Raw genomic sequence first — 8,598 nt, 5'->3', positions numbered from 1 at the left:
AGCCGAAGAGGAGACCGAGGACCGCGGAGGACGTGGGTGGGAGGTCGTGCCGTCACCCAATAACAGAGCTCTGTTTGAACTGGGCCCGTCGCGCTCCAAATACTGAACCCCATTTACCCAAACACACCTCTGTCCCTATCCCTAGGACTCCCAATCAGTACGGGACTCCCAATCAGTACGTTCTGGTTACCCAGGTAACTGGATCCCCCTTGGTCCTCTGTTCCCTCACCTACGAATCTAAATTGATTCAACGCTTTGGTCATCACCTGGACTCTGGAGCACAGCACTCCCCACTGAACTCCAGAACATTAGCCATGCTCCCCAACCTGCTCTGCGTGATCGCCACCTGAGAGGATCCAAGGTTCAAAGTACCCAACCACCTTAGCTCAGTAAGACGGAGGAAAGAGGGATTTTGAAGCAATAATATTTAGCCTAGGGGGAAAAAAAGTTACCTAATTTGCTGGGCTGAGCCTAACAGCCAAGGGTCCCAGAGCAATCCCAGTGAGAGACCTATACTTACTAGCCCAGAAAGACAAGACTTTATTCCAAATACCAGGGTTTTGATTTTTATACTAAGCCAAAGAGAAGGCACAAGCTAGGTAAGAACCTAACGAACTAAATAATTTATTTTTTGGCTATATTATTCAATTGCTCTTTTTAAAATATATGTTATTGATTATGCCATTACAGTTGTCCCATTTCCCCTCCTTCATTCCCCTCCACTCTGCACACACCCTCCTACTCACATTCCCCCCTTTAGTTCATGTCCATGTGTCACAAGTTCTTTTGCTTCTCCATTTCCCATACTATTCTTGCCCTCCCAGTATTTATTTTCTACCTACTGTCTATGCTACTTATTCTGTACCTTCTTCCCCCTTCTCCTCCTCCCAATCCCCTGTTGCTAACCCTCCATGTGATGTCCATTTCTATGATTCCGCTCCTGATCTAGCTGTCTTCTTAGTTTGCTTTTGTTTTAGGTGTGGTTGTTAATAACTGTGAGTTTGCTGTCCTTTCACTGTCTGTATTTTTTATCTTCTTTTTCTTATATAAGCCCCTTTAACATTTCATATAATAAAGGCTTGGTGATGATGAACTCTTTGAAGTTGACCTTATCTGAGAAGCACTTCTATTCTAAATGAAAGCTTTGCTGGATAGAGCAATTTTGGATGTAGGTCTTTGGATTTCATGACTTGGAATACTTCTTTCCAGCCCCTTCTTGCCTGTAAGGTCTCTTTTGAGAAATCCGCTGACAGTCTGATGGGTACTCCTTTGTAGGTGACTGTCCCCTTATCTCTTGCTGCTTCTAGAATTCTCTCCTTCATTTTACTCTTGGGTAATGTAATTATGATGTGCCTTGGTGTGTTCCTTCTTGGGTCCACCTTCTTTGGGGCTCTCTGAGCTTCCTGGACTTCCTGGAAGTCTATTTCCTTTGCCAGACTGAGGAAGTTCTCCTTTATTATTTGTTCAAATAAGTTTTCACTCATGGCTGTTCCTCTTCCCCTTCTGGTACCCCTATAATTCAGATGTTGGAACATTTAAAGATGTCCTGGAGGTTCCTAACCCTCTCCTCATTTTTTTAAATTCTTGTTTCTTCATTCTTTCTGGTTGGATGTTTCGTTCTTTCTTTTGGTTCACTCTTTCAGTTTGAGTCCCAGTTTCCTTTCCATCACTATTGGTTTCCTGTGCATTTCCCTTCATTTCAATCAGTTTAGCCTTTATATGTTCCTCTAATCTGTGGCTAAAATCAACCAATTCTGTGAGCATCCCGATCACTAGTGTTTTGAACTGTGCACCTGAAAGCTTGGCTATTTCTTGGTCACTTAGAATTATAGGCTCTGGGGCTTTGAGCTGGTTTTTTTTTTCCAATTTTTTTATTTAATTATGTTTCAAGTACAGTTTTCTGTCTATTAAAAATATGGAACACTTCACGAATTTGCGTGTCATCCTTGCGCAGGGGCCATGCTAATCTTCTCTGTATCGTTCCAATTTTAGTATATGTGCTGCCGAAGCGAGCACTGAGCTGTTCTTGAGTTATAAGGTTTGTTCTGTTTGCACCTATTATGTTTGAGGGGCGGAGCCTTAGGTGTTCACCAGGGCCGGGCGACCCAGTTGCTGGGTTGTGACACTGCATGTGGGGGCGGGGTCAGACAGGGGGAAAAAATGGCGTTGTGCTCTGGTCTCTCTAAGATGTCTGTCCCCTCTGTGGCTTCTCACAAGCAAATTGGGCCCCTCTGGTGCTGGTTCCCAGGTGTGTGGGCCCGTGTACCCTCCAGGACCCTGTGGGTCTCTCCAACGAACTCTCTGTGAGCCTGGGAACCTCTCTGGGCCCCTCGACTCTGAGAAAGTCTTTCCAGTTGGTGCTTTCAAGCTCTAATTCCCGCTGGGGCCCTACCCTGAGCGATCTGTCTCACTGTTCACTCCTTTGCTTGGTTTATCGGTCTGGCTGAGTGGTTCGTTGTTTTCAGACTTCCGTACAGTTCAATTTTCACTGTTTTGGCTGCACTTTTGTTTCTAAAACTTCGCTGTCCTTAAATTTAGTTGTGGGAGAGGGCACAGTGTTTCCGCCTACGTCTCCATCTTGGCCGGAAGTCTTCATTCTTTTCTGTTTGTTTCTTGCTTCCTTCTGGTCTACTCCACTGATTTTAGTCCCAGTTTTGTTTCCAACATTATTGGTTCCCTGTGCATTTTGCTTCATTTCACTTAGTGTAGCCTTCATTTTTTCATCTAATTTGCAACTAAAATCAACCAGTTCTGTGAGCATCCTGATCACCAGTATTTTGAACTGTGCATATGATAGGTTGGCTGTCTCTTTGTCGCTTAGAAGTATTGGCTCTGGGGCTTTGAGCTGTTCTGCTTGAGCCATAATGTTTTGGTCTGTTCACGCCTGTTATGTATGAGGGGCGGAGGCTTATGTGTTCACCAGGGCGGGTCAACCCAGTCGCTTGGTTGTGACTGGGGGTGGGGTCAGAGAGGGAGCAATGGCGTTCATTCCACTCTGTCTCGGATTTCGGTCCCCTCCGCTGCTTCCCACAAGCAAATCGGGCCCTTCTGGTGCTGGTTCCCAGGTATGTGGGCTTGTGTATGTTCTAGGACCCCGTGGGTCTCTCCAACGAACTCTCCTGTGAGGCTGGGACCCTATCCCGGCACCTCAACCCCTAAACGTTTTTCTAATCGGTGCTTTTGGGCTTTATTTCCTGTCGCTGGGGCCCTGGGTTGCAAGGTCTGTCTCACTGTTTTTAAACCTGCCGGTTTATCTATGCGTTAATGTGTGTCCATGGTAAGCCAGCCGCCTTGTAAGCCTTTCTGGGTTTTTGTCTGCACCCATCTGGCCCACTAATCACCGCCTTTTCCTGCCAGGACCCTCTCCACCAACAGCCAACTTCACCCCTCTTATCGGTCTGGATGACTGGTTCGCTGTTTCAGACTTTGGTACAGTTCAATTTTCTGTCTGTTTTGATTGTGTTTTTGTTTCTAAATCTTTGTTGTCCTTAAATTTGGTTGTGGGAGGAGGTACAGTATTTCCACCTATGCCTCTCTCTTGGCCGGAAGTCCTTTCAACTGCTCTTTACATGAGTGTGATATTTCTAGTATGTGCATAGCAAGGTGCTCATCACTGCAGGGGCTACTGCAGCGGCTGAGCAGCAGCCCAGGCCCTCCCAATTTGAGGCAGTAGTGCAAATTACGTACAATTGTTTTGAGTGCTGTGTGTTTTTTCCTAGGATGACTCAGTTTGATAGTTGGGAACTTGGTTGTAACACAGAAATAAAGGACAGCCTCAGCATCCAGTGTTACTGGTGATCGCGAGGCAGTTTTTGCTTCAGAACCTCGGTGATGGATTTAACCAGGCTCCAAATGATCCATCTCCTTTTAGGCTGACTGCTCTTACCTTCTAATAAAACCACTGTACCACCTTACCACCCCTTCCCATCCTTCATTTCTGCTGCACTCATCGTCAAGCCCAATGGTACGTGGAAGGAGATGGAGCCAGGGAAACTGTGGACCAAGGTGGGTGGGTGGGACGAAGTACACAGTGACATACATGTGACCGTTGGAGAGTCATTGCAGCAGTTAGAAATAAACAGATTCCTAGAGTCCAAATGACCATAGAGACCACATTGGAAAGTAACTGGAAAAACTTTAAGGCAAGTTTCTATGGTAAGTATACATTTTTCTTCTCAAATATAGACACCATTCTCGCTAATTTGGTGATCAGAATTCCTAAAAAGCTTTGGTCATTTTCCAAATTGAGAGAGCACAGTTGTCCCCAAAGCATAGTTCTATGCCAGATAATAGCTCTCTCATTTTGTTCAACAGCTTTATTGAGGTATAATTGCTATACAGTAAATTGAACATGTTATAAGGTACAACTTGACACATTTTATGTAGCCATCCCTAAAACCATCATCAATATCAAGACAGTGAACACATTCATCCCCTGGTTTCCTTAAATCCCTTTTTAATCTTCCAGCCTCCTTCACCCCCCCCATCCCCTACTTTGTCACTGTAGATTAGTTAGTATTTTCTAGATTATTGGATAAATGGAGTCACACAACAGGTACTCTTATTGGCTTCTTTCATTCAGCATAATTGTTTTGATTCATCCGTATTGTTTTATCAGTAGATCATTTTGTTGGTAAGTTTACATTTTTGTTGCTAAGTTTATTGGTAAGCTTACATTTTATGGCTATACTACAATCTGTTTAACCACTCATCTGTTGATGAACATTTGGATTGTTTCCGGCTTTTGGTTGTTAAAAATAAAGCTGCTATAAACATTTGTATATAAGGCCTTATCTGGGCACATCTTTTCTGTTGTCTTAAATAACACCTAAAGCCCCAGCTGGGTAGCATAGCCAGTTAGAGCCTCGTCCCAACGAGCCAAGGTTGCACATTCAACTCCTGGGCAGGCCACATACACGAATCAACCAATGAATGCAGAAATACGTGGAAAAACAAATTGGTGTCTTTTTTTCTCTCTGTCACTATCCCCTAAAGTCTATAAATGAACCCTAATATAAATTATATTCTTCAGGTTGTACAGATATATTATGGTTGTGACAAATGTATTACATGTATTCATTATATTATGCAGAATAGTTTTACTCTATCCAATACACATCCAATCCCTTCCTCTCCCAACTCCTGATCTTTTTCCTGCCTCTATAATTTTGCCTTTTCCAGTATGTTCTATATGTGGAATCATACATACAATATGTAGTCTTTTCAGATTGGCTTTTTCCATTTAGTAACATGTATTTAAAGCTCTTTAATGTCTTTTCATGACTTGATAGCTTATTTCTCTTAGTGCGTAATATCCCATGGTCTGAATGTTCCATGGTTTTTATTCATTCACCTGCTGAAGGGACGTCTTGGTTGCTTCCAAGTTTTGGCAATTATGAATACAGCTGCTGTAAACATCTGTGTGCAGGTTTTTGTGTGGATGTTTTCAACTCATTTGTATACACACACACACACATCATGATTCCTGAATCATATTGTAAGAGGATGTTTAGTTTTGGAAAAAAGTAAAGCCAATCTCTTTCAAATTGGCAGTGCCATATTTTCGTTCCCACCAGCAGTGAATGAGCGCTCCTGTTCCACGTTCTCACCAGCGTTTGGTATTGTTTTGAATTTTTGCATTCTAATAGGTTTGCAGTGATGCCTGTTTTAGTTTGCAGTTCCGTTCTTTCATTTGCTTACTTGCCATCTGTGTAACTTGTCGGTGAAGTGTCTGTAAAGGACTATGGCCCATTTTAAAATTGGATTGTTTTATTTCTTGTTAAATTTTGAGGGTTTTTTTTTTGCGGGGGTGTGTGTTGGTATATTGCAGATAATGACAGTTTGCTATGGTCTGAATGTTTGTCTCCTCCTCCCCTACCACCCCCAATTCCTATGTTGAAAACTTAATTCCTAATGATGATATCAAGAGGTGGGGCTTTTGGGAGATCATTTAGTCATCAGGATGCAGCTCTTCTGATCGAGATCGGTGCCCTTAGAAGAGGTCCCACCAAGCTCCCTACCCCTTCCACTCCAGAAGGCCTCAACCAGACCATGCTGGCACCTTGATCTTAGACTTCCTGGCCTCCAGAATTATGGGAGATGTTTGTTTAGAAGCCTCCCAATTTATGGTGCCTTTGTTATAGTGGCCCAAACAGACTACTACACAGTTCCTCATCAGATGTCTTTTACAGATACTTCTTCTGGTTCAAGTCTTGTCTTCTCCTTGATGAGCACTGTTTATAAATGCTGACTCATCATCTGTGGGTCTTCTTTGATGAGGTGTGTATTCAAATCTTTGTGAAAAGAACCCCAAAGACAACTTTTAAATGTCTGGCTTTGTACACAATGATCATTAGTAAAAGAAAAAAAAAAGAAAAAGAAACAATAGCATTTCAAAAGTAATTTTTCTCGATATAAGTAAACATAGTTTTTGAACTTTTTACTAGGTTAGATGCTGGACCAGGCACTTTGCGGGATTCAGCGGTGACTAAGGAGCACGTGAGGAACTGAACATATAGTAGACACACACATAAGTAAATATAATACAAGGTAAGTTGTTAAGAAAAATAATAGATTGAAAATGCTACCAGAGCATAAAAGAAGGTGATATTTTGGAAATGGTAAGTCAGCAAAAGCTTCATGGAAAAGTAGCTGCTGAGATATCTCTGGACAAATAAGGATCAGCGTTGTGGGGGGGAACAGAGGGAGCAAAAGGGTAGAGGTGGGTGGGTGCCAGGCCTGTGCACTGCCTTAATAGTTCTGCTTGACCTGGCTCCTGCCTCAGGTCTATTCTTGTCGTTTTTTTCTACCAATTTCTCCTCCCTCATGTGCTTGGAGCACTTCACTCTCTATAATCTTTCTCCTCCCATTTGCCTAGCCAATACATAATTGTAATTGAGCTCAGTTTTACTGATCCACAAAGCCTTCCCAGACCACCAGTACCTTCATACTTGGGCTCTGTATCATTAACTAATGGTATGCCAAAATTCATATGCTTATCACACCTGCAGTAAAGAATTACATGGGTTAAATGTTTAACATCTACCTCACTGGATTACCCATTCCGGGAAAATACAGGGACTTTTTTCTGTCTTATTCGCTGTCATGGCTCCTGGGCTTTAGCACAATACCTGCCACATAGAAGATAATTAGCTATTGATGCTGTATTCTGGTAACAGTTTTTATGTGTGGTTAAATACAGCTTCAAATGCTTTCACAATGTTTATAGCTATGTTAAGTTACAGCGCTTGTAAGAAAGGCATATAGGCAAATTAAGAGCTTAATCCATATAGATTTCCATAATTTAAAGCAGTTTCATAGAAGACATAGTATGTATATACTAACATAGGTACAAACATCCTTTTGAGTGAAGGACTGGAAAACTTGAACTTCAACACAAATAACAAAGAATAGAAGTAAACAATGAACACTAAAATTGAAATCTCCATAATCTTCAAATAACTTGATTTTAATAGATAACACCTTCCATTTTAAATAGCAAAGTGCTTTTATACTTTTACTGTTTTAATCACATGCAAGACCTATCTATTCAAAGTTTAGCTAAATTCAAAATATGCCAATATTTGAATTTAATACCTAACCAATATTCACTTACTTTCATAAGCCTTTCTAGCCCCCACACAAAAGGATTTTAATAGTGTCCATATACCCATTCAATGAATATATAATTTTGTTTTCTGTAACAAGGTCTCAATACTTTATTACCAGATTTATATCAATTAGAAGGGACAATGTTCAAGATTTACTAAATTGCTACTGAAAGAAATCATTAAAATATCTAATGTATGAATCAACGATTAGCTGCTTCTTCCTACTTCCAACTGGATTTGAAAGACACACTTTTTTAAATAATCAAACATCAGAAATATTTTATTGTGAAAACTGAAGAATATATTGAATATGTTCTGTTTTGTGAAGCCTGCTTTTCCAACTGTAAGTTACTGGCACTTAGGAAAACAACAATCACTTAAATGAAAACTAAATATATAAAGCCTATGTTTAAAACATGGCCTTTATTAATACCGCCCACTGAGCTCCATTTTCATTTTACATGGAAATACTTCAGCTTCGCAAAGAAAAGACAGAGAAGTGCATTTTACAAGAGTACGTTTTTGTTTTTAATTCTCTGCGAAAATGGAAGGAATCTGAATCACAAAGTCACAATGTGGTAAATGAAAGTAAGGAACAATGATCTTAGTAATGCTATGCCATCACTAGGGTTTGGCTCTGACTTGGTTCTTATAAATCAGACCCTGACATACAGTCTAGAGCGTCTATGTTATTACTCTACAACATATTAAACACAGAAAAGGAGGTTTTTAAAAAAACCCTTTCAATGTACAAACATGAATTTAAAAACTGATTTTAAAAAATCACTTTTTTACATAATGTATATGGCAAAACTGCTTTAAATACATGATTCTGGAAGAATTATTTACAGAATGTATCAGTCTGTGGAACAATTCACAGACATGACATACATAATTGCTTTACTTAGTTGTTGCATCTCAACTTTGGGAGATATAAATTTGTTCGGCAGTATAGCAAAAATAAAAACTGTGACAAAGTATCTTAAGG

At 40.7% G+C, this 8,598-nt stretch overlaps 1 non-coding gene across 1 annotated transcript; it reads right to left on the bottom strand.

The window, feature by feature from the left end:
- Positions 1-1,909: 1,909 nt before the first annotated feature.
- LOC118992692 (U6 spliceosomal RNA) lies at positions 1,910-2,016 on the bottom strand. The gene has a single exon (XR_005067693.1). It is a non-coding gene; the product is annotated as a U6 spliceosomal RNA (small nuclear RNA).
- Positions 2,017-8,598: the final 6,582 nt, after the last annotated feature.

This window comes from Sturnira hondurensis, unplaced genomic scaffold, assembly GCF_014824575.4.
Source record: "Sturnira hondurensis isolate 20B ecotype Veracruz unplaced genomic scaffold, ASM1482457v3 Scaffold0008196, whole genome shotgun sequence".
NCBI classification, from domain to species: domain Eukaryota; kingdom Metazoa; phylum Chordata; class Mammalia; order Chiroptera; family Phyllostomidae; genus Sturnira; species Sturnira hondurensis.
This window is presented reverse-complemented; position numbering and strand designations above follow the sequence as displayed.